This window comes from Salmo salar, chromosome ssa01 (genome assembly GCF_905237065.1).
Source record: "Salmo salar chromosome ssa01, Ssal_v3.1, whole genome shotgun sequence".
In the NCBI taxonomy this organism is placed as follows: Eukaryota; Metazoa; Chordata; class Actinopteri; order Salmoniformes; family Salmonidae; genus Salmo; species Salmo salar.
In genome coordinates this window covers 71806165-71833871 of record NC_059442.1, presented here as the reverse complement: position 1 = coordinate 71833871, position 27707 = coordinate 71806165, and the positions used below count along the sequence as shown (strand labels likewise).

Below are 27707 nucleotides of genomic sequence, written 5' to 3'. Positions count from 1 at the left end.
GGGTTAAAAAGCCTATGAAAGAGGACATTCCCGGCACAGGAGGTTGGTGGCATGTAATTGGGGAGGATGGGCTCATAGTAATGGCTGGAGCGGAATATGTTTGGCTTCCATGTGTTTGATGCCATTCCATTTACTCCCTTCCAGCCATTATTATGGGCTGCCCTCCCCCCAGCAGCTTCCTGTGATTCCCAGCTACTGGAAAATACATTTTGGGAGGTTAAAACCATATATTTATGATCTTGGTGTACTTACTGTACTTACTATATGGGTCAAATTGATCAGTGGTCAATACTTTAATGTACTACTTAAGTCGTTTTTGGGGGTATCTGTACTTTACTATTTATATTTTTGACAACTTTTACTTTTGGAACCCTTTTTTATAAGTGTAGTAAAGGGTTCTTCGGCTCTCCCCATAGGCAAACCCTTTTTGGTTCCAGGCAGTTGGTTCCCTTTCTGGATCCAGGAAGAACCCTTTTGGGTTAGATGTAGATCCCTCTGTAGAACGGGCTCTACGTAGAACCCAAAAGGGTTATTCAAATGGTTCTCCTAAGGGGACAGCTGAAGAATCCTTCTAGGTTCTAGATAGCACCCTTTTTTCTGAGTGCTTTTTACTCCATACAATTTCCCTGACAGCCAAAAGTACTGGTTACGTTTTGAATGCTTAGCAGGAGAGGAAAATGGTCCAATTCATGCACTTATCAAGAGAACATCCCTGGTCATCCCAACTGCCTATGATTTGGCAGACAACTAAACAGACATGTTCGTTTGTAAATTATGTCTGAGTGTTGGAGTGTACAAAACAAACAATGGTGCCGTTTGGTTTGCTTAATATAAGTGTGAAATGATTTATACTTTTACTTTTGATAGTTAAGTATATTTTAGCAATTGCATTTACTTTTGATACATAAGTATATTTAAAACCAAATACTTTTAGACTTTTACTCAAGTAGTATTTTACGTGGTGACTTTTACTTGAGTCATTTTCTTTTAAATTACAGTATCATTACTTTTACTCAAGTATGACAATTTTCTACCTTTTCCACCACTGAAATTGACCCGGAACATAACTCGTGTGGCATATAGCTTTTTCGAACATAAGGGCAGTGTTGAATTTCAGTGGCAGCACAGCGATAAAGATCGCAATAAATCCTACTTTTATTTTCAAACAGCTCAATTATATACCCTAAATGACGCCTGTGGAGAGATGTTGACAAGTAGCGTTGCGTAGAACCCACTTGGAGTGTGAATGAGACCTTGCGGGCGAAATCTCCGCCCCTTGTTGAGATTGTGCTGCAGTTGGCAGTGCTGTTGCAGCAAAGGAGGTGGAGAGGATTCTTCCATCAGGATTCTACGTTTTTGTCCTCGAGTCTCTGGCTTCGTGCTGTTTGCAGGCTTCTCCGCGGTGAAGTTCATTGCGAATTTCTTGATTGGTAAGTTTGATTATTTTATTGAGATAGGCTATTGGTTTGGTGCTCTTCTCGTTAATCTAAACTATGCGCAGATTAGGGTGCGAATAATTGTTTGATTGTATCTAGCATCAGTTGCAAAGATATGGAAACGGGACAGAATTGATTTTATATCAACGTTGCTAGGGATGCAATCATACGTTGAAGTTGGTTCCTGTTCTTCTATTTACCCCCGTAGAAGTTGTTTTTGCTTGGAACGCTATCAGATTTCTATTGTATTTGTGCAGCATAGTGTTTTTGAAAAGGCCATTCAGAGCTTGAATCAGTTAGCCACTTCGCAATCACAGAAGTGCGTCATGTTAATATGGAGGGTTAAGAGTGTATAGATAACGTTATACACACAGGAGCCTACTGCCTTTTGAAGAGACGCTGGCGTAGTCGCCCTGTATGTAGACAGATTGCAACGCTAATTTCAAACCAAACTGAAATTGTGACATTCAAAGCAAAATCATAGAATGTATTATATTAACTGTGCGTAATGATATTGAATTGGCGCCTAGATGTCATTATATCTGTATAACTGGAATCCATTATGTATAAGATATTATAGGCGATATGTATCCCTCACTGTAGGCATATGTCACATCTTAATCAGTGCTCTACGCTACATGCGTCTCGAGGCTACCCTTTTATGTTGTGTCGAGTTAAAAACATTCAGCGACTTCATGTCATTTGCACAATTTAAATCACACCCGAACTGCTAAAACGACCATTTGGTGGCAAAATCACCCATTTGCCTCACGTCTTCACAGTTTGGTGCCAAACGGGGTTGTCTCTATATTGAGCGAAGTGGGCTTTGAGGCCTTTTAATTGGTTACGAACGCCTTGTGATTATGAGACATCAATGGGCTTTGCTCGCCCGAGTTGCACTGACTGTCGTGATGCAGTTCGGTCGTAAATCATTGCTCTGCTGCAGCATCACTATTGGGAGTAAGCGGGCCTCTTGCTATTGAATATTATTATTTACCACACCATTTCACAAACCCGTTATACCCATTTAGAGTATGGGATACTGCTCCATTAAGCCATCCAAGAGAAAACAGTAATGCGCATAGGCTACAAGTCAATAGGTCTCTGCTCAGTTGTTAGGACGGCTAGCATCATAGGCCATTGGCCTACTTGTGAATCATTGGTGATAGTTTATGGTTCGCTGTGCTCTAGTATGAGTATGACTGTGATTAGAATGATCAAAGAGTGTATCTCTCCATTTATCTCTCTCTGTCTTTGCCTCCGTCTTCTCTCTTTTTCTACCTATGAACCAGAGCAGTATGTGTTGCAACAGTATTTAGTGCAGACACTGGGTAGTGCAGTTTCTTTGGACTTCGGACCCCCCTGCCAAAAAAATGTAATAAAATTGAATACATCAGCCCGACAGCCACTCAAAGTATAGACTACTGATCACTGTCCATGGTGCTGAAATTGCGACATGTCTATGCGACTACCTATCAAATCGATGATGGGCTTTCTGTGGTGCCAGGGCATGTACCCTATAGCTTTGCTTTAGCTAATGGATAAATGTTTATTGGTAGGCCTATTGGGTGACTATTTTCTCATGTTAAGCCTAACATTTCACAAAACTATAGTGCCTCAAGGCTGCGTTTTAGACTGCTGTCTGGTGGCAATAATGTAATAATTTGTTCATAATTAAACCTGGAAATTCAAACATTGCAGATTGTAAAATGTATTTTTGATACAAAAGCATACTAATCAGCAACCAATAGATTAAAAAAATATATATACAACTGTCCTGTATAGCCTACCTAAACCTGCATTACATAAGTCGTTCTTGCACGCTCTCCCAGCTTGGATAGAAAGTTGTTGTGCATAAAACCAGTTTATTATTGCCAAATAAAACACTAGCTTACTAGGGATTGTTTCATTATGCAGTGTAACCTACTATCTATAGTGCCTTCAAAGTATTCACACCCTTCAACTTTTTCCATATTTTGTTGTGTTGTGCCGGAATTTAAAATGGATTACATTTAGATTTTTGTCACTGACCTACACACAATACCCCATAATGTCAAAGTTGAAATGTTTTTTTAATATATTTTACAAATGAATTAAAAATGAAAAGCTGAAATGTCTTCAGTCAATAAGTATTCAACCCCTTTGTTATGGCAAGGCTAAACAAGTTCAGCAGTAAACATTTGCTTAACATGTCACATTATACGTCGTATTTAATACATTGTATTTAACATGATTTTTGAATGACTACCCCATCTCTGTACCCCACACATACAATTATCTGGTCCCTCAGTCGAGCAGTGCATTTCAAACACATATTCAACCACAAAGACCAGGGAGGTTTTCCAATGCCTTGCATAGAAGGGCACCTATTGGTAGATTGGTATAAAAAAAAGCAGACATAGAATATCCCTTTGAGCATGGTGAAGTTATTAAATACACTTTGGATGGTGTATCAATACACCCAGTCACTACAACGATATATGCATCCTTCCTAACTCATTTGCCAGAGAGGAAGGAAACCACTCAGGGATTTCACCATGAAGCCAATGGTGACTTTAAAACAGTTACAGAGTTGAATGGCTGTGATAGGAGGAAACTGAGGATGGATCAACAACATTGTTGGTCTCATGTTTCATGAGCTGAAATTAAAGATCCCAGACATTTTCCATACACATAAAAAGCTTATTTCTCTCAAATGTTGTGCACAAATTTGTTACATCCCTGTTAGTGAGAAGTTCTCCTTTGCCAAGATAATCCATCCACCTTACAGATGTGGCATTTCAAGAAGCTGATTAAACAACATAATCATTACACAGGTGCACCTTGTGCAGGGGACAAAAAAGGCCACTCTAAAATGTGCCGTTATGTCACACAACACAATGGCACTGCTGTCTCAAGTTTTGAGGAAACGTGCAATTGGCTTGCTGACTGCACAATTCTCCACTAGAGCTGTTGCCAGATAATTTATTGTGAAATTCTCTACCATAATCCATCTCCAATGTTGTTTTAGAGAATTTGGCAGTACGTCCAACTGGCCTCACAACCGCAGAGCATGTGTATGGCGTCGTGTGAGCGAGCGGTTTGCTCAGTTCAACTTTGTGAACTGAGAGCCCCATGGTGGCAGTGGGGTTATGGTATGGGCAGGCATGAGCTTCGGACAGTGAACACAATTGTATTTTATCAATGGCAATTTGAATGCACAGAGACACCATGACGAGATCTTGAGGCCCATTGTCGTGCTATTCATCCGCCACCATGTTTCAGCATGTCGCAAGGATCTGTACACAATTCCTGGAGGCTGAAAATGTCCCAGTTTTTCCATGGCCTGCATACTCACCAGACATGTCACCCATTGAGCATGTTTTGGATGCTCTAGATCAACGTGTATGACAGCGTGTTCCAGTTCCCGGCAATATCCAGAAACTTCGCACAGCCATTGAAGAGGAGTGGATCAACACTTGAACCCGATCAAACATCTCTGGAGAGACCTGAAAATAGTTGTGCAGCGACACTCCCCATCCAACCTCACAGAGCTTGAGAGGATCTGCAAAGAGGAATGGGAGAAACTTCCCATATTCAGGTGTGCCAAGCTTGAAGTGTCATACCCAAGAAGACTCTGGGCTGTAATTGCTGCCAAAGGTGCTTCAACAAAGTACTGGGTAAAGGGTCTAAATACTTATGTAATTTTTTTTTTTTTTTTATACATTTGCAAAAATCTCTAAACCTGTTTTTGCTTTGTTATTATGCGGTGTTGTGTGTTGATTGATGAGGAAAAATACGACTTCATCTATTTTAGAATAAGGCTGTAATGTAACAAAATGTGGAAAAAGTCAAGGGGTCTGAATACTTTCTGAATGCACTGTACATCTCCACATATCTCCTTTAAAGTCAATCCAACACAGAATTTCCCTGTGAGTGGGTTTGGTTTCCCCATTAGTGGGTCAGGACTGACTTGTATAGCCACACTCTAGCCTCTCCATCTATGGGACCCCTGGTCAGCTGTGCTGTGCAGCCCAGGCTGAGTGCTCTCCTCTGGGTGAGAATGGCTGTGAAGGCTGGCATGACCTTGCCTCGTGGGATCCTCTCTGGCTCTTCATCCACAATTCTGTAAGTGGGTTCGAGCCCCATCGGGGAGGGGAAAGGAGGCATGTGCTGGAAAGCTGCCAGCAGATAAGAAATGGAATAGTGCGACAGAGAACTAGTGCGTTTGCCCAACAGCACAGCCCTGGCTAAATATAGACCACTCTGTTTCAGCCGGGAAGGTATTCAGCATCGCCCCCACCTTTTCTCTCCCTTTTTCTGCCCTTCCTTATTGGACATTTTTGTTAATTCGATGGAGTCTCTCTCTCTCTCTCTCTCTCTCTCTCCTCTTGTCGACTTGTCTGTATAAATGGAGAGATCAGAATTAATGGTTGAAAGCGTTCTCAATGTTCTTTTCCTCTGTACCTTTTACCTCCCTTTCTTCTCCTGTCCTTTACATCAGGCTCTTTGGCATCCATTTAAGTAGTTTAATTCCCAGGCCGCCACCACCTTTTTTATCACACAAGAGAGGACATTTTCCTCTTTCTGTTAACACTGTGCCGGACCCAGAACCTAAGTGAGGCATGTAAAACATGTCCAGTGCTGATCTTGCTTTGCCTCAAGTTCTAATCACAGAGAGTTATGAGAGGTCCATGGATGACCTCAGCTTGGGTCAGTCTGTGTTCTCTTACTTTACTACAGCTGTGCCCTGGGTGTCATCTAATATAAACAACCTGTTGGCAGTGGAAGATTATGCAGCATCACTGTGTGTGTGTGTGATTTATGGGTTGTATGGAATCAGAAGGGAGTTGAATGAAGATAATGGTGTTGTGGTGGTGTTTTAGTGGGTAGTGGTAGTGTGTAGAGAGGCCTGGGCTGTGGAATGTGTGATGTTTGACAGGATGGGGGGGGGGGGTGTTTATCAGTGGCTGGACAGGAGCTTGGTGCTGGGCCAAATTTGTCTCTACTCCTCAATTAAAAACAGCTATTGTTTTTCAATTGGTTTGGGTCTGAATGTAAAACATCACAGTCATGTGTATTCACTTATGGACCCAGGCAGTTTGTGTGAATACATTTTGTGTGCACACACAAGGGCCCATGTGTGCATGGCCCTAGGCCTAGGATTCAATCGGTATCGCCGACGTTCCACGTCTTGTAGCCCGATTGACATTTAAAGGCAATGTTCCTGTGTTAGCAGAGACTGCATTCACGGCAAACGCTGCGTATGTCGGCTCTATTGGAAATTACCTTTTAAATTTCAAGTGCGCTACAACACTGAACTTTGGCGATACTGATTGAATCCAGCCCTTATATTAAGAAGCGAAGTGCAATACAGCATCATTCTGTTGAATCTTACAGCAAGCAGGAGGAACTGCGCTGCTTGAGAGACAGAGGGCAAGGCTTGGTGTGTCTGGCAAGAGCCAGAGGAGAGAAGTGACAGAGGAAACTATAAAAACAAACAGCTGAGTGGCGTTTGAAAATAATGCATGCCGTATCGATATTGCACATGCTACGATTTTTATATGAATTTCATTAAACACTCACTCTGGGATCTTAAGCACAAAAAATTCATGACATATTGCACAAATACAATTTGTAACATACCACACGAATTGCAAAATTGGTATGATATCACACGAAATGGATGATGTAGTACACAAAAAAATGGGTAGCTGTTTTGGCTCATGAGCCCCACTTTCAAAACTACTGGCTGAAATTATACAAACGTCTGAGAATGCATCTTTAACTGCCCTATTTGTTGTGAATGTTTTGCGTTAACCTTCAGGCTATTGCCTTCTGCCTTTTGCTGATGGGAAACGATTTGCTTAGAGAGGGAGAAAGAGAGATGCGACATGACCTTCACTGGGATTACTTTAATTTGATTTTCATGTGGCCAAAGGCGTGTCTGTTACATACAACATTAGCTGAAACGCTACAAAATCCCAGATGTAGCAGCTCTGGGATAATGGTATAGAGTGGGAGTAAAACACAGAGACATACACTCTTTGTTAATCTGTTCTATCTCTAAAGAATCATTCTGCAAACACCCCCACATAATGTCAACATAAGGAAATGAAAATTAAGCACTAATATACATTTGTTTCTTTTTAATTTTTGAGCTCATGAGATGTTTCGACACAGTTACATTTAAACAGAGTCCAAACCCCTCTGCTTAGAATTCAGAGGCTTTGAGAGAGGGTGACATGAAAGAGCTAATGATACAGTCAATGTGAAACCCAGTGTTTGCTCAGTACCTCTTTTAGAGTGGCAAGAAAAATTACCTGGATTTCTGCATAAATTGGTCATCAAATTTGATCTGATCTTCATCTAAGTCACAACAATAGACAAACACAGTGTGCTTAAACTAATAACACACAAATTACTGTATTTTCTTGTCTATATTGAATACATAATTTAAACATTCACAGTTTAGGTTGGAAAAAGTATCTGAACCCCTAGGCTAATGACTTCTCTAAAAGCTAATTAGTGTCAGGAGTCCGATAACCTGGAGTCCAACCAATGAGACGAGATTGGAGATGTTGGTTAGAGCTGCCCTGCCCTATAAAAAACACTCACAAAATTTGAGTTTGCTATTCATAAGAAGCATTGCCTGATGTGAACCATGCCCCGAACAAAAGTGATCTCAGAAGACCTAAGATTAAGGATTGTTGACTTGCATGAAGTTGGAAAGGATTACAAAAGTATCTCTAAAAGCCTTAGTGTGCATCAGTCCACAGTAAAACAAATTGTCTATAAATGGAGAAAGTTCAGCACTGTTGCTACTCTCCCTAGGAGTGGCCGTCCTGCAAAGATGACTGCAAAAGCACAGCGCAGAATGCTCAATGAGGTTAAGAAGAATCCTAGAGTGTCAGCTAAAGACTTGCAGAAATCTCTGGAACATGCTAACATCTCTGTTGATGAGTCTACGATACATAAAACACTAAACAAGAATGGTGTTCATAGGAGGACACCACGGAAGAAGCCACTGCTGTCCAAAAACAACATTGCTGCACGTCTGAAGTTTGCAAATTGTACCTGGATGTTCCACAGCGCTACTGGCAGAATATTCTGTGGACAGATGAAACTACAGTTGAGTTGTTTGGAACGAACACGCAACACTTTGTGTGGAGAAAAAAAGGCACAGCACACCAACATCAAAACCTCATCCCAACTGTAAAGTATGGTGGAGGGAGCATCATGGTTTGGGGCTGCTATGCTGCCTCAGGGCCTGGACAGCTTGCTATCATCAACGGAAAAATGAATTCCCAAGTTTATCAAGACATTTGCAGGAGAATGTTAGGCTATCTGTCCGCCAATTGAAGCACAACAGAAGTTGGGTGATGCAACAGGACAATGACCCAAAACACAGAAGTAAATCAACAACAGAATTGCTTCAACAGAAGAAAATACGCCTTCTGGAGTGGCCCAGTCAGAGTCCTGACCTCAACCCGATTGAGATACTGTGGCATGACCTCGAGAGCTGTTCACACCAGACATCCCAAGAATACTGCTGAACTGAAACAGTTTTGTAAAGAGGAATGGTCCAAAATTCCTCCTGACCGTTGAGCAGGTCTGATCCACAACTACAGAAAACATTTGGTTGAGGTTATTGTTGCCAAAGGAGGGTCAACCAGTTATTAAATCCAAGGGTTCACATACTTTTTCCACTCTGCACTGTGAATGTTTACACGGTGTGTTCAATAAAGACATCAAAACGTAGAATTGTTTGTGTGTTATTAGTTTAAGCAGACTGTGTTTGTCTATTGTTGTGACATAGATAAAGAACAGATCAAATTTTATGACCAATTTATTCAGAAATCCAGGTATTTCCAAAGGGTTCACATACTTTTCTTGCCACTGTAGATAGAGCAGCTTCAGGAGGTTGTTGTGGATATTAGCTGTACAGGCGGAGCCCCAGAATGAATCTACGGAAATGAGCGATTAGACGTCCCCCTGGGATAAGGCGAGGGTCTTAAACTCTGCTGCAGCTGGACTGGGGTTGTTCCTTTCCCTTTTTATCTGCCTTTTCTTCTCCTTTATTCACAGTAACAATATGTGAATGTCCCTGTCTTGCTGGATGTTTATGAAGTAATCTTGGGTCAGTTCAACCTTTCTCTACTATCTGTCCCTAGCTGTGGTGTGAAGCATTGTGAGTTAACCTTTGTCTTTCAGGGGTAAGAAAAACGGTTTACTATCAAGGAGTCATGCTGAGATTTGCTCTAATGGACCTGTTCCCCTCAGAGCCTAGTCCCCCTGTAGTGTGTGTGATGTGTGTACTTGTCGTTGTGAGCTTTGAAGTTGTGCCAGTCTCACCCTTAGGATCACAGGATCAGCCAAGTACTTGTTGGGCCTCGCCATTCAATAATATACTGTTATAATGACAAAGCAGCTGATGGCCTCAACACACAGGCTGTCTGGATCCTGTCAAGCCCTGTCTCCTCTACAGCCTTAGGGCTAGAGGTCCCTGGAATAACTGCATATGTTGATCATCATAATGGCAGAAGCTTTTCCAAAATAATATTGTACTGTAATATCCTACTACAGTGCTGCATCCAGATACTCCTTCATATGACGTGTTTGTTTGGAGATCTGTGTGCTTGTTTTTCAATGTGCCTGTGTTTGTGGATGATTGTGTGCCTGGTGAGAGTTAAACATTTTTTTACGAAGGCTGGGGGCTCTGTGGGATTTGGGGGGTTGGGGGATGAGCTATGCCGAGGGAGTGTTGAGGAGATTTTCCCCTGGAGTATTATTTTCCCAAAGATACACTTGGCATGTTGGGAAAAAAGTGGGGGCCACTGGCAAAGCCCTCGGAGAGTGTCCTTGTACACATCATTCACATGGCTCACAGTGGCCACCCAGAATTGATTGCCCAGGAGACAGGAGGGATTGTTTGATTGGCTGACCTGCCAATAATGTCACAGCAGGAGATTGACATCAGAGCTGAGAGTAACGAGAACTGGGGATTCCCAAGGACTACCCGTTTCATGGTCTTGGTTTCCACTGTGATGCTGGATACTGACCACTGGATAGCCCAGCTGAGTTCCCATGCAGCTCTGCTCTAATAACAGAGTGATGTGAGCATGCCCAGAGACTCACGTATATAATCTAAATAGAGTAATATGACATCCCACAATGCACTGGGGGGGACCTACTCAGTGCTCAGCTATGACCCTCCTAGATTTATGGAGGAGTTACAGCACGTACTGTAGGGAGGGTGGAGTTCAGGGGAGTGTTCTTCCTGTTCTCTGCTCTGTACGTAGCTGCGGAAGGTGGTAATGTAATGGGAGACGTGCTGCAGAAAGCCTGTGTAAATCCATTGTGGATATATAACAGATATGGCAGGGGATTGGAGGAATTTTGGAATGCGTTGGCTCCCACTGGTGCTGCCAAAAGTGTACTTTATACCTTGAGCATACCAAACATTAGGTGCCCCCCCCCATTTGCCCTCAGATCAGCCTCAATTAGTCGGGGCATGGACTCCAATGCTTCCCACAGTTGTGTCAAGTTGGCTGGATATCCTTTGGGTGATGGACCGTTCTTGATCCACACAGAACTGTTGAGTGGGGAAAACCCAATTGCAGTTCTTGGCACCTACTACCATGCCCCGTTCAAAGACACTTAAATATTTTGTCCTGTAAATGGCACACATACACAATCCATGTCTCAATTGTCTCAAGGCTTAATAATCCTTCTATATCCTGTTTCCTCCCCTTCAACTACACTGATTGAAGTGGATTTAACAAGTGACATCAATAAGGGATCATAGCTTTCACCTGGATTCACCTGGTCAGTCAATGTCATGGAAAGAGCAGCTGTTGTTAATGTTTTGTATATTCAGTGTATAGTCCTTATATACTAAGCTCCTTCGATAATTTCAGATTTTATAAAGTGACTTATTCAACATGATTGATTTATGGGGGAAAAACTATTTTTCTTTAGCCCATTTTCCATCTGTTTTATACAATCAATGGAATGCATTACTGTATAAACATATATGAATAAAATAATCGGTGCCCTGCAGTATTCAGATACCTGCTGACCAGTAACAGCCTAGATTTGAACACAGAAGAAATATATTACTAATAGATGGCTACAGATAGCTTGTGTAGTCTCAGGGATGCTAGAAATGGTTTAGGAGTATAGATTTTAGTAAAGGATAAGTGATGAGAGTTGCTGAACAGATGCTGAACTTTCTGGAAGCCACACCAAGCAGGTAATCAATCATGGGATCTTGTTCCTCCTCCCCTTTCCTTGGCTGTGCACCAATACTGTCCCACCCTGGTCTGAGATGGGAACAACCTGTGCTGTCTGCAGTGCAAATGTCTGAGATAAGCTTCAAAAGCCAAGAAAATGTAATCAAGACAGAGAGAACTGCTAGATAGGTTTTAATAACACTCCCACGCTGCACCTGAGGTCTAATCCAAAATATGGCCTCCCTGTGGCCGGTCAAACTCAGGTGAAGTTAAGCACTGTAGATAAATATTTGTTTTCCCAAAAAGTAGGACTTGTGGTTTATGGAGACAGTGGGTAAGTGTTATGACTGCTCATAAGAAACCAAAAGATGAAAGGGGGGACACTCTCTACCTGTGATTCCATATGTGAACATTTGTCAACCTTGACTTGCAAGCCTACATGTAGTTCATTGTTGGCTGGGTTGTCCTGCTATATATTGACTTATGTTTAGGATGTCCTGGTGCATCCATATCAGCTTGCATTGGATGAAGTTAGCCACATTACCTTTCCTCATTTAGGTGGGGAGGGAGATAAGAGATCTTGAGCCCTGAGGGGTCCTCTTGACTCTTTGTTTCAAGTGCTTCCTGCCCATCTCAGAGGAATGGCAATTTGCACCCTTCACTTCCTGACTAAGGTGGTGAGAAATTTGAAGAATCCCTTTTCCATGCAAGACAATGAGTGTTATTTCAGTGACTGTCGTTAAAGTAGCATTAACAACTGTATTTTTCATTGTTATGGATAGAATTGCTGACAGTTTGTGGTTTACAACGAGTTTAGACAGACTTGTAGCTTCAACACAACATTGTTTCTCTCCCCAGATATATCTCCCAGGAGTCCTTTCCCTTGCTCTTGTCCCAACCGGTCTCTCAGCAAAGCTCCTGTTCAGCGTGGTGCACTGTTCCGCTTCAGTGGAGCCAGATGAAGCAGCCAAGATCCCGAACACAATTCAGATGCTCATTAGGAGCTTCCTGTAAACGTGTTTTCACTTTCCACATGAACATTCAGCAGCCCATTATGCAATGCGCTGAGCCCTTCCGTGTGCTATCAGAGACCGGATTTATGTGTGAAGTGTATTTTGCTGAGGAGGATTCACTGTTTATTTACATTGTGGATATCCTCTTGCTGTGTGCGTGTGGCTAAGCTACAATGTTAAGCTGGAAAAAAAGAGGATATTCAAAACAAGACCGCCCATCCGAAATCCTCCATTTTAAACGTCCCATCACTGGCCCTTACTCCCATTAACCACAAAATGTCCGCCCCACTTTGGGAGTTGTGTATGGCGGGCTTGGCTAGTCCTCAAGGACAGCCAAAGTGCTTATGAGGGTGTCCATGGTGACATATTTGACATAAAATGCAGGGCAGGGCTCCAGTCCTCTGGGTCTGTATGGGCTGAACTGTCTGGATGCCTTATTCATTTGAGATTAGTTGATGTATGGTTTTGATTACTGCATAATTCTGCCTCTCCCTAGTACCCAACACTCTCTGTTACACTTTGGTTTGGCTTCTTGTTTGTTATTAAGGCTAGACAGCAGTAGTTTAAGCTGTACAAACAGTATTTCTATGTTTTTTTTACTACTTTTCATATCATTGACATCATGCTATCGCTATTGTTGTTCATAGTTGCCATTCTGACTTTGGCGCTACGTTTCTGCCCAGTGTTTTGGCATTCCTCTGCTGGACTGAAGGACTGTACCAAAGGAGAGATGCCTTGGGTCATCAGTCTTATTTCTCTTGGGCCTTATTTTCTCCCAAATTATAGTTTTATTTCATGTACTTTTTTTCAGTCCAAGCCCATGAGCAGCAATGAATTTAATTCCGGTTATGCTGCACAACCTTGTGAAATGTGCTGTGAATCGAACCGTCTGTAAAGCGCAAAACTGTCGATGGTTCTATTCTCCTGTGCTGGGGAATGGGAATTATTTGGAGGACTAATTCTCTATCAGATTTGTGCAAATGTAAATATCTGGGAAACTTCAACTAGATCTGCCTGCGTTACCTGGCTGGAGGGATATGAGGTCATCTTGGTTTCTTCATGTCGGATCTCTTTCACTAGGGATTTTGTCCAGGCCTTAATTGCTTTTAAAATTGTTACATTTGACCAGGGAACTGCTATAGAATATTTCCTTTCTTTGTTTGATCAGACGAAGAACTGATATATATTTTTTTGTGCTGTATGTAACCTTGTTCTTCAATTAAACATATTTGGCATTGGCTTCTTTAAACTTTTATTATTAAGGACAGGGAAGCGCTCTTCTGAAATGAAATATCCACAGTGCATTTGGCAAAGTCTCAGTTACCCGGCTCAGTGGTGTGAAAGTTACCCAGCTGTTCATCTTGCCTGATATCGGACCAGAAGCCAACTGGAAGACGTATGGTCGCTTTTAATGCCTGGTTTATTTACTGTACCACGAGGTGTGTCTGTTAGGGGGATTATCCTCTCATTTTTTAAACCTGGGTTAATGGCATACAAGGCGTACCATGAAAGTGGCCGAGATCCACAAAAATACGTAGTCGTCAAGTGTTGAGAGATGTGAGCGGTGCTGGTGGGCTGGAGGAGTGCCCGCCCTGAGCTTCCCTCTTTTTCTCCCTTCTGCTACACCACCTAAACGGACTCCTGGATGGGAGGTTTTACTAAGGTATGCTTTGATACTGACTAGTGCTGTAGACACCTTGCCTGTCAAACAGCTAGCAGGGAGCAGAAGTATAGCATAAGGGAGATATCATATCCTTCTGTCTTTTGTTTGCTTGGCATTCTCTGTCCTCCTACCCTTCCTCTATTGTCCTCTCAGCTGCGCCTGTGGACATTAACAGTTAATGACTTTGCCCTCTAAGCACAGATCCAAACTGTCTGGTTATATTATTTAGGCTCTAGGTTCAGAGACCCTCGATCCCTAAAGCCTGTGGCCCGCCGCCAGCCTCCTACCCCCCCCCCCCCCCCGTCCCCCGTCCCCCCCATCCCCCACCCATGCATGGAGAGGAGTGGCTGTTTTTGGGACAGAGGGAGAAGAGATTTTTGGCAACAGGGCATTGAGGGAGTTAACATTTCAGTGTTTGTACTCTGAGAGGAGAGTGGGTGGGAGAGTAATGGTATCCAGACCATTGTGTGCCTGGAATATGCACTGTTTCTGCCTGTGCACTGGCTAGGGTTATGTAGTTTTTGGCTTTCAATAGGGGTGCATCAATATATTGGCAACCTTTCTGATTAAAGAGACTTTCCCGGAACTTTGGCAACTACACAAGTATTTTTTAAACCTCTCGGTTTGGGCTGGATGTGTCAATGTGTACTTCATACATGCATAATCTATGAGCAGAAATACTGTCTTACCTCAATTACCCATGAAATCCCTAGATTGAAAGTGACTGTTTTCTGGAAGCTGTGTGGTGCCAATTTGAGTACTGCAAGCTTGGCCCAGATGGGCCAGCCCTCTAGCAATTCGAGTACCAGCCAATAAACTTCAGGCCCTCACCATTTTGAGTGACAGCAAAGATTGTCTATTATATTGACAATATAGTCAAGTGACTGCTCTAACAATGGAAATACTTATTCAAAGATTGAAGGGAGGAGGCGAGATCAGGTGGGACCATTCTAGCCAATGAGAGGGCAGATACAGTGCCTTGCAAAAGTATTCATCCCCATTGTTTTTTTTCCTATTTTGTTGCATTACAACCTGTAATTTAAATAGATTTTTATTTGGATTTCATGTAATGGACATACACAAAATAGTCCAAATTGATGAAGTGAAATGAAAAAAATAACTTGTTTGAAAAAAATTATAAAAATGGAAAAGTGGTGCATGCATACAGTGGGGGGATAAAAGTATTTGATCCCCTGCTGATTTTGTACGTTTGCCCACTGATAAAGAAAGGATCAGTCAATAATGTTAATGGTAGGTTTATTTGAACAGTGAGAGACAGAATAACAACAATAACAACAAAAATATCCAGAAAAACGCATGTCAAAAATGTTATAAATTGATTTGCATTTTAATGAGGGAAATAAGTATTTGACCCCCTCTCAATCAGAAAGATTTCTGGCTCCCAGGTGTCTTTTATACAGGTAACGAGCTGAGATTAGGAGCACACTCTTAAAGGGAGTGCTCCAAACCGCAGCTTGTTACCTGTAAAAAAGACACCTGTCCACAGAAACAATCAATCAATCAGATTCCAAACTCTCCACCATGGCCAATACCAAAGAGCTCTCCAAGGATGTCAGGGACAAGATTGTAGACCTACACAAGGCTGGAATGGGCTACAAGACCATCGCCAAGCAGCTTGGTGAGAAGGTGACAACATTTGGTGCAATTATTCGCAAATGGAAGAAACACAAAAGAACTGTCAATATCCCTCGGCCTGGGGCTCCATGCAAGTTCTCACCTCGTGGGGTTGCAATGATCATGAGAACGGTGAGGAATCAGCCCAGAAATACACGGGAGGATCTTGTCAATGATCTCAAGGCAGCTGGGACCATAGTCACCAAGAAAACAATTGGTAACACACTACGCCGTGAAGGACTGAAATCCTGCAGCGCCCACAAGGTCCCCCTGCTCAAGAAAGCACATATACATGCCCGTCTGAAGTTTGCCAATGAACATCTGAATGATTCAGAGGACAACTAGGTGAAAGTGTTGTGGTCAGATGAGACCAAAATGGAGCTCTTTGGCATCAACTCAACTCGCTGTGTTTGGAGGAGGAGGAATGCTGCCTATGACCCCAAGAACACCATCTCCACCGTCAAACATGGAGGTGGAAAAATTATGCTTTGGGGGTGTTTTTCTGCTAAGGGGACAGGACAACTTCACCGCATCAAAGGGACGATGGACGGGGCCATGTAACGTCAAATCTTGGGTGAGAACATCCTTCCCTCAGCCACGGCATTGAAAATGGGTCGTGGATGGGTATTCCAGCATGACAATGACCCAAAACACACGGCCAAGGCAACAAAGGAGTGGCTCAAGAAGAAGCACATTAAGGTCCTGGAGTGGCCTAGCCAGTCTCCAGACCTTAATCCCATAGAAAATCTGTGGAGGGAGCTGAAGGTTCGAGTTGCCAAACGTCAGCCTCGAAACCTTAATGACTTGGAGAAGATCTGCAAAGAGGAGTGGGACAAAATCCCTCCTGAGATGTGTGCAAACCTGGTGGCCAACTACAAGAAATGTCTGACCTCTGTGATTGCCAACAAGGGTTTTGCCACCAAGTACTAAGTCATGTTTTGCAGAGGGGTCAAATACTTATTTCCCTCATTAAAATGCAAATCAATTTATAACATTTTTGACATTTGTTTTTTTTTTTAAATTTTTTTTATTCTGTCTCTCACTGTTCAAATAAACCTACCATTAAAATTATAGACTGATCATTTCTTTGTAAGTGGGCAAACATACAAAATCAGCAGGGGATCAAATACTTTTTTCCCCCACTGTATGTATTCACCCACTTTGCTATGAAGCCACTAAATAAGATCTGGTGCAACCAATTACCTTCAGAAGTCACATAATTAGTTAGATTGCACTCAACTGGACTTTATTTAAGTGTCACATGATCTGTCACATGATCTCAGTATAAATACACCTGTTCTGAAAGGCCCCAGAGTCTGCAACACCACTAAGCAAGGGGCACCACCAAGCAAGCGGCACCATGAAGACCAAGGAGCTCTCCATACAGGTCAGGGACAAAGTTGTGGAGAAGTACAGATCAGGGTTGGGTTATAAAAAAATATCAGAAACTTTGAACATCCCACGGAGCACCATTAAATCCATTATTTAGAAATGGAAAGAATAAGCTCCACAGCGGAGATTGGAGCGGAGATATCGGAGATATCTCTCCATAGGACCCCCTTAAGTTGTACACTCCACAGAGCTCGGCTTTATAGAAGAGTTGCAAGAAAAAAGTCATTGCTTAAAGAAGAAAATAAGCAAACACATTTGGTGTTCGCCAAAAACAATTCGGAAGATTCCCCAAACATATGGAAGAAGGTACTCTGGTCAGATGAGACTAAAATTTAGCTTTTTGGCCATCAAGGAAAACACTATGTCTGGCGCAAACCCAACACCTCTCATCACCCTGAGAATACCATCCCCACAGTGAAGCATGGTGTTGGCAGCATCATGCTGTGGGGATGTTTTTCATTGTCAGGGACTGGGAAACTGGTCAGAATTGAAGAAATGATGGATGGTGCTAAATACAGGGTAATTCTTGAGGGAAACCTGTTTCAGTCTTCCAGAGATTTGAGACCGGGACTGAGATTCACCTTCCAGCAGAACGATGACCCTAAGCATACTGCTAAAACAACATTTGAGTGGTTTAAGGGGAAACATTTAAATGTCTTGGAATGGCCTAGTCAAAGCCCAGACCTCAATCCAATTGAGAATCTGTGGTATGACTTAAAGATTGCTGTACACCAGCGGAACCCATCCAACTTGAAGGAGCTGGAGCAGTTTTGCCTTGAAGAATGGGCAAAAATCCCAGTGGCTAGATGTGCCAAGCTTATCGAGACATACCCCAAGAGACTTGTAAATGTAATTTCTGCAAAAGGTGGCTCTACAAAGTATTGACTTTTGGGGGTGAATAGTTATGCACACTCAAGTGTTATTTCTTGTTTGTTTCACAATAAAAAAATATTTTGCATCTTCAAAGTGGTAGGCATGTTGTGTAAATCAAATGATACAAACCCACAAAAAAACAATTTTAATTCCAGGTTGTAAGGCAACAAAATAGAAAAAATGCCAAGGGGGGTAAATACTTTCACAAGCCACTGTATGTGTGTGAACAAAAGGCTATAGAGATAGATAGAGGATTCATCTTTGTATCTGCACAATTATCGCATCTGTGACTGCATGGGCAGTGACATTGAGGCTCTCCATTTTAAAGTAGTCAATTTCATTAGAATCCTCACCCAGTTTACTTTTTTTAAATGGTGGAAGGACTCAGTGGCAATGTTCATGCTAAAACAGGTTATAACCATGAGGGGCTATATCCAACAGGAAAACTGGGGTGGCAGGTAGCCTAGTGGTTAGAGCGTTGGACTAATAACCGAAAGGTTGCAAGATCGAAACCCTGAGCTGACAAGGTAAAAAAAAAAGCTGTCATTTTGCCCCTAAACAAAGCCACTGTTCCTAGGCCATCATTGAAAATAAGAATTTGTTCTTAACTGACTTGCCTAGTTAAATAAAAATACATTTAAAAAAACTCAGATATAAGGTTGTTTTCTTCAAAGTTTCCAAAATGCCACTTGTATCAGTGCATTTGTAACAACCTAACCATTACAAAACTTCTATTCAATAAAATAAGCACCATGTAGAAAATTAGCAATACAAAATGTGTTGACCAAATTTGACAATCTCTCATTGACCTCCATACAAAAATTCCTCACTTCGTGGCCTTATTTTCGTGGACAGATTTTGTGCGGAGTAAAACCTCTCACTTCACCTCTTCCTCCCAGGTGACAGCTAGCAAGATGCACATTGACGAGTTGCACAATGAAAGAAGAAAGTTAGCCCAGGTCTCGCCAGCATTATCCCATGAGGTAGCCCAACGGCTCAGTAACACAGCAGAGAGCGAGAGAGCAATCACTTATTACACATATCTGCACATATATGATGTAGTACGCAATTTTCGGGGACCCATTTTGGCTCTTGACCTCTACCGTAATTTCCGGACTATTGAGCGCACCTGAATATAAGCCGCACCCACTGAATTAAAAAAATATATATATATTTTGAACATAAATAAGCCGCACATGTCTATAAGCCGCAGGTGCCTACCGGTACATTGAAACAAATGAACTTTACACTGGCTTTAACGAAACACGGCTTGTAACAACAAAAAATAAAAAATTTGCAGTAAACAGTAGCCTACCAAGAAAGTCATTGCTCCAGACCAAGCTCCCATGCAGCAGCTCTATTTCCTTTTCCAACAGCCAGATCAATCGCCTTCAACTTGAAAGCTGCATCATATGCATTTCTCCGTGTCTTTGCCATGATGAAGGTGACAAAATGACTACCGTAATCAGATTGATGGGAAGTTTGAGCGCTCTCGATTTAATCTAAACAGTAAACAAAAAAGTTGCTTAACCTTAACCCGTTCGGCAATTTCATTGGTCTAATGAAAGCTTCATGCTGCCAAAAAACTGAGCGGGAAAAATCCATATATTAGCCGCGTCATTGTTTAAGCCGCGAGGTTCAAAGCGTGGGAAAAAAGTAGCGGCTTATAGTCCGGAAATTACGGTACTTTGAGAACTACTGGCTAAAAAGTATGCTAATCTTCCAGAAAGTCTATTTAAATGTGGTAGACTATTGCTGCCCTCATGAACTTGCACACAAGGTACCAACATGCCCATCAGCATCGATAATGGTACTGAAAATAACTGCTATGGTTTGGAAAGTACTGGTTTGATACTGCTGTACTTATAAAATCTATAGGCCGATGTATTTCTGCCTGTTATAGTCACTTGCTGTCCTTTAGGTCAGTGTTGATGAAACTCATTTTATTAATGGAAAAGAGTTAATTTATTTCACTATTGCTGTTTATGAGAAGGGTTTTCCTCTACCATCACCCCCACAGTGAAGCCCAGTAAGCTGTGACTAGAGGCTTTGGCTGATCCAATAGTGTGACATCTCTCTTCCTCTGAATAAAGCCTACTGTGTTACTACGGATGAAGGGAGGTCAGAGAGCGGTTTTCCTCAGTGCACGCTTACTATTGATCATGAGAGACGCACACATCCCCACCCCCACATACACTCAGGCCTTTATTCATAATTCATCCACACAGCAGGAGTGTATTTGCCAGGAGACTACTGTAATATTGCTAGTGCTGTTGACCAACATGAGTGCTATCTGAACTGAACATGAATGAACACGATGGAGACCGGCACAACCAAATATTTTCTGTGCATTCATCTGATTTGCACAAACACACTAACATCAACAGATGTTGTTAATGGTAACACACTTCGGGTTCATATGATTGGCTGAGCCCTCGTCAGGTGAGAATCTCCCTCTACTTAGGATCGGTAAGACCGTAGCCTTGGTTGGTTAAGAGGCCTCTCCAGGCTGACTGTCACAGTTGGGCTGGCTAGACTGAAGATATTAGAATCATCTGGGCACCATCCATTGAAGTACATATGTATATACCCAGCTATTTTAAAAAACACCCACTCGTCATATTTGGCATGCCAGAGAACTCCCTTGAGTAGGTTTATCACGGCTCCAACACACATCCCATATATCACTGAATCATTAGTCACAGCCCTGTAGGCTCCTCAGGGCCCTCGGTCTAATGAGGTGATGACGTGTGGCCCCCTCGATTCCACTCCACTGGTCCCACTGTGGCCCTCGCTGCACTCTCACTGTCTCACTGCCACATGTTCTCATCTCTTGGAATCCTCATATGAAGAAGGGAGGAGGGAGAGAGTGGAAAATCAGTCTCCATATTTCATTTCATTAGCAGAGGGAATGTATGAATCAATGCATTCAATGAGGACTGTATTGTGCAATTTGATGTTTATATTGTCCAGAAAGACTTTATAATATATTTTGTATTATTACCACCAAAGGCAAATACTGCAGCAGAGTTTGTCTGGTCAATGATGTCATTTTCAGAGTGACAATACTGCACAATGCACTTCCAATGATTGGCGTCTGGAACTATTGAGAAGTGTGCACTTTCTTTTATTGGCTGTTGGATGTACTTTGGATTACCTCCATTTCCAAAGGCATGGGCACACCCCCTCTCCCTTCTCCCCTCTCGGCCGGGACAGTCACTGCCGGGACAGTCACACACTGTGTGTGTGTGTGTCTGACATTCTTTTACGGCACATGACATTGCAGAGGTGTCCGGAAGCCAGTGAATGACTGACTTGATTCCAGCCAGGCTCTGGTTTGACTCTGCGGGGCCACAAAGGGAGGCTGTTATCAGTCCCCTGATGCCAGCACCATGGGATCACCATGGGAGCTGTGGAGAGTGAATAATCGCCATGCAGAGGCATACTAGGTCACTGAAGGACTGCCCGCTCAGTCGCCCAGACAGAATTCCTAATCACTCTTAGTGGTTGAGATGATGCCTGTTAAGAATCATGAGTATGAGTGTCCCCTGAGGGTTCTTAGTTTGACACAATTATTGGCTCGTAAATATAAACACTTTAAACATTGTTCCGCTATCAGATTTTCTTCTGAAAGTATTCAGACCCCTTGACTTTTTCCATATTTTGTTACATTACAGCCTTATTCTAAAATGGATTAAATAAATAAAAAATCCTCAGCGATCTACACACAATACCCCAAAATGACAAAGCGTAAACAGGTTTAGACATTTTTGTATATGTATTAAATATAAAAAACAGACACCTTATTTACATATGTATTCAGATCCTTTGCTATGAGTCTCGAAATTGAGCTCAGGTGCATCCTGTTTCCATTGATCATCCTTGAGATGTTTCTACAACTTGATTTGAGTCCACCTGTGGTATATTCAATTGATTGGACATGATTTGGAAAGATTTGGAAAGATACACCTGTCTTTATAAGGTCCCACAGTTGACAGTGCATGTCAGAGCAAGAACCAAGCCATTGTCAGTAGAGCTCAGAGACTGGATTATGTGGAGGCATAGATCTGGGTACCAAAACATTTCTGCAGGCTTGAAGGTCCCCAAGAACGCAGCATCATTCTTAAATGGAAGAAGTTTAGAACCACCAAGACTCTTCCTAGAGCAGGCCGGCCGGCCAAACTGAGCAATCGGGGGAGAAGGACCTTGGTTAGGGAGGTGACCAAGAACCTGATGGTCACTCTGATAGAGCTCCAGAGTTCCTCTGTGGAGATGGGAGAACCTTCCAGAAGGACAACCATCTCTGCAGCACTCCACCAATCAGGCCTTTATGGCAGTGGCCAGACGGAAGTCTCTCCTCAGTAAAAGGCACATGACAGCCAGCTGGGAGTTTGCCAAAAGGCACCTAAAAACTCTCAGACCATGAGAAACAAGATACTCTGGTCTGATGAAACAAATATTGAACTCTTTGGCCTCAATGCCAATCGTCACGTCTGGAGGAAACCTGGCACCATCCCTATGGTGAAGCATGGTGGTGGCAGGATGTTTTTCAGCGGCAGGGACTGGGAGACTAGTCAGGATCAAGGCAAAGATGAACGGAGCAAAGTACAGAAAGATCCTTGATGAAAAACCTGCTCCAGAGGGCTCAGGACCTCAGACTGGGGTGAAGGTTCACCTTCTAACAGGACAACGACTCTAAGCAACCAGCCAAGACAACGCAGGAGTGGCTTCGGGACGAGTCTCTGAATGTCCTTGCCAGAGCCCGGACTTGAACCCGATCGAACATCTCTGGAGAGACCTGAAAATAGCTGCAGAGAAGGGGAGAAACTCCCCAAATACAGGTGTGCCAAGCTTGTAGTGTCATACCCAAGAAGACTCAAGGCTGTAATCGCTGCCAAAGGTGCTTCAACAAAGTACTGAGTAAAGGGTCTGAATACATTTTACATTTACATTTTAGTCATTTAGCAGACGCTCTTATCCAGAGCGACTTACAGTAGTGAATGCATACATTTCATAATATTTTTATTTTTTTTTGTACTGGCCCCCGTGGGAATCGAACCCACAACCCTGGCGTTGCACACACCATGCTGGCGTTGCAAACACCATGCTCTACCAACTGAGCCACAGGGAATGACCTGTGGCTCAGTTATGTAAATGTGATATTTGCTCAAATAAAAAAAACTGTTTTTGCTTTGTCATTATGGGGCATTGTGTGTAGACTAATGTAACCTAACAAAATGTGGAAAAAGTCAAGGGGTCTGTATACTTTCCGAAGGCACTGTATGACACATGAACATTCTATGTCAACGTGTTTCGATAGGAGTTAAGAAAAGGACATTTATCTCCATCTTGCTTATAGTTATCCATAAGTGACTACTATTCCTTGGTGAATTCTGTTATTGTGCCTACATAAGCCTCAGAGTAGACATTCAGCTCTCAGACAGAAACGGACATGTATTTTAGACTTTATCACAAAAGACATAGCAACTGCTTAAGACATTAGCTGTCCATTTATTGGATAACCTAATAACCAGGCTGGAATGTTTGACATGGAAAACCCCCAAAATATCTTGTGACCGAGGTTTAGGTATTTTATTGGTGTCATTATGTTATTCTCTTCAGTGTCTGACCGTCTGGTGTAATTCTCCTTCACACCATAGTCCTATATCCCAGATGTTATTGTGGCCGTAGGGTCACCAGTTTGGACCTTATCAAAGAATGCATATTATGGTCTGGATAGATTTTTAGTAAATCGACTGGAGGCATTCCACAGTGGATCCTGGAACTTGACCAGAATAGGTAATGTCCTGAAGTTAGCCTCCCTTATCTGGGCACTGGTGTAGGGTAGGCTTCACCTTCAAAAATATTACAGGAGTGGCTTATAGCTTGGATAGAATAGCCCCACAAGCCTGAATGATGTGTCCACAACTGACTTTAGAAATTCCCTGTCTCTCAGGAGCGAAGGGTAACAGTCTTCATTTTGTCATACTATGAAGTGAAGGGTTAGCGTGCTGCGCGAAGAATGTTGACACTCTGTTCCAGAGACTCTGTCACTTCAAAGTGCTGTTTGTGTACCTTGGCGACCTTAGACTGTCTTTCTCCAAGCGATCTCGATGAAACTCAACAGCTGTCCAACATAGCCCAGATGCTGTAGATAGAACCAGTCACTGAATCATTCTGAAAAGCTCTGGACAGTTTTCCTCTTCTGTCAGAATGAATGGGAAAGTCTCATTTGACTAGATTGTGCCAAAGCAGGTGACAAGCATGACCCACATATTTAGTCAGTGTTTTACTGTAGGGCAGTTCCACGGTAACAAAATTACGCTGAGACTCACAATTTTCACTTTAAAAGTATGACAAACAAAAAGCCCTGATTGCAAAGTTACATTTTTTTAAATCAATTTTCAAAAACACATTTACTCGAAGAACAGTGCAGAAGTAAATTTTGGTAAGAAACGGACAGTAAAATGTTCCACAGTTTATGTGACCACGTTTTACAAAAAAACGGTTAAATATCTACTCTGAATTAAGATTTAAAGATGTCTGCAGAAAGAATGGGGTGTCAGCTATGATATGAAATCTCTTTTGGTTATATAAAAAGTGAAGTGGATTAACACCTGGTAACAGGACGATAGTAACAGAATGACATCATGGGTCCCTAATCTGTACTATACACAAATGCATAATTCTGAAAGTCATTCTCTTCACGGTGATGTATGCTGAATAGGTACACAAAGGTAGAAAAATGTAATATCATTCTTTGCATGTTTGGGTATTATTGTACATACTGGCTATTATTCTAATGAGCTCCAACCCTCAAACAAGACCAAATTTGGTACTAATCATAGATGTCTCTGTTTCACAAGTTTAGACATCATCAAATTATACTGTACTCTACTTTAGTGTACTGTACTAAACTCTACTCTACATTACTGTATTGTACTGATCTATGCTCTACTGTTCTTTACTGTGCTAAACTCTACTGTACTGTTTTTTTGTACTGACCTCTACTTTACTGTGCTGTCCAAACTTGTGAAACAGACGTCTTTGATTGGTTCAGATTTGGACTGACCAAATTTCAACTACTTTTGGAAGTCCGGTGCTCAGTGGGTGAGCGGGCTGGTTATGGGAGGGAGGGAGAGTAATTATGTTTTTAGAAATATTTACAAATTAATAAAAAATGTTAAGCTGAAATGTCTTGAGTCAGTAAGTATTCAACCCCTTTGCTATGGCAAGCCTAAATACACATAAGAAGTTGCAATAATAGTGTTTAACATGATTTTTTAATGACTGCTTCATCTCTGTACCCCATACATACAATTAAGGTCCCTCGGTCGAGCAGTGAATTTCAAAGAGATTCAGCCACAAAGACCAGGGAGGTTTTCCAATGCCTCGCAAATAAGGGCACCTATTGGTAGATGGGTAAAAAAAAAGACATTGAATAACCCTTTGAGCATAGTGACGTTATTAATTACATTTTGGATGGTTTATCAATATACCCAGTCACTACAAAGATACAGGCATCCTTAGCAAACTCAGTTGCCGGAGAGGAAGGAAGCCGCTCAGGGATTTCACCATGAGGCCAATGGTGACTTTAAAACAGTTACAGAGTTTAATGGCTGTGATAGGAGAAAACTGAGGATGGATCAAAAACATTGTAGATGTATTATTTTTTATTTAACCTTTTATTTAACTAGGCAAGTCGGTTAAGAACAAAATGTTATTTACAATGACGGCCTACTTACAATGACGGCCTAGTTACTCCACAATACAAACCTAAATGACAGAGTGAAAAGAAGGAAGCCTGTACATGCATCCTGTTTCCAATAAGGCGCTAAAGTAAAACTGAAATAAATTTGACGAAGAAATTAACTTTATGTCCTGAATACGAAGCGTTATGTTTGGGGCAAATCCAACACAAAAAATCAATGAGTTACCCCTCTTCATATTTTCAAGCATGGTGATGTCTGCATCATGTTATGGGTATGTTTGTCATTGGAAAGGACCAAGGAGTTTTTTGGAGGGGGATAAAAAGAAACGGAATAGAGCTCAGCACAAGCAAAATCCCAGACAGACACTGGGAGACACATTTATCTTTCAGCAGGACAATAAGCTAAAAAACAAGGCCAAATATACACTGGAGTTGCTTACCAAGATGATATTGAATGTTCCTGAGTGGCCTAGTTACAATTTTGACTTAAATTGGCTTTAAAATCTATGACAAGACTTAAAAATGGCTGTCTAGCGATGATCAACAACCAACTTTTCAGAGCTTGAAGAATTTGAAAAAGAAAGAAGAAGTAAAAGAAAAGACTCATAGCTGTAATTGCTGCCAAAGGTGATTCTAACATTTATTGACTCGGGGGTGTGAATACTTATGTAAATTTGATATTTCTGTACTTCATTTAATTTGCAACATTTTCTAAACATGTTTTCTCTTTGTCAGTATGGGTTTTGTGTGTAAATGAGTGAAAAAATGTTTTAATAAATTCAGGCTGTAACACAACAAAATTATGAATAAGTCAAGGGGTATGAATACTTTATGAAGGAACTGTATAACTATATAGCCTACAGTATATAGCTGCATTTCTCAAAAATATAGACACTTAGCTTTCATTTGACCCCAAATTTGATGTGCTCTTATGAACTTCTTCACATGTTAGTGCTCATGGAGCTTTTTACATGGAAATCCCCTGTAGTAGCTATGTAGAGAGAGGAAGTGAGGTAAAATTTGTTGTATGATCTAAAGCTTGAAGGACTGTACTGGATGTGTTTGTGTGGGCGATATGTGCTAGTGAATTTATTTGCTTAAGCTTCTAATGATGCGCTTTCAGACTTTACGCATATACGTGTGGGTGTCTCCCCTAGGAATAGGAGTAAAAATGATAAAAGAACTCAAAAGCAAAATCCTATGTGCGTGAATGTGAAAACTTTAAATGTATACGTGTGACTAAGTAGAGCTGTCATAATCTATAAAGTAAAATCCAGTGTTCAGTGAGGATGTTTGAGTGGGCGTAGTGAATGATCCATCCAGCTGTGTCCCTCAGGGCAGGTAATAATGTATGGTATTGTTAAGGCAGATTGTGTGGGTGCAGCATACTATCCTGTGCCTGGCTTTTCTAAAGCATCAGGAATACTCAAGCTTTAAGTGAGGCTGACTGTAGCTAGGTTTCCATCCAATTGGCAACAGATTTTCATGTGAATATTCTAAAATCTGCATAAAACAATTTACACATTTTTCCACCATCAAGTGTATTGCAGAAAAAAGTCTGTGCGTGATGACGTAGTGCACATACAAATAACTTTTGCGGTTAAATGACCATGTACTGAATAAAAAATACAAGTTAAATGGGTTTCCATTGCATTTTCAACTCTAGTGATGGTTTTGTCACAAATGTGACCACTCTGGTCTTGGCAGGTGCGCTCTTGCCAACAGCTCGCAGATACATTGCGGGTAGTCTACCTACATGATGAGATTATT

At 41.8% G+C, this 27707-nt stretch overlaps 1 protein-coding gene across 1 annotated transcript in view; it reads left to right on the top strand.

Annotated features, from left to right (window-relative positions):
• The first annotated feature begins 1141 nt into the window (after window positions 1–1141).
• The window catches only part of LOC106608059 (spectrin beta chain, non-erythrocytic 1), a 118372-nt gene continuing 91806 nt past the window's right edge, over window positions 1142–27707 (top strand). Inside the window, exon 1 of the mRNA XM_014205747.2 lies at window positions 1142–1430. The gene's annotated coding sequence lies outside the window, so the exon portion shown is untranslated. The remainder of the gene's footprint in view (window positions 1431–27707) is intronic.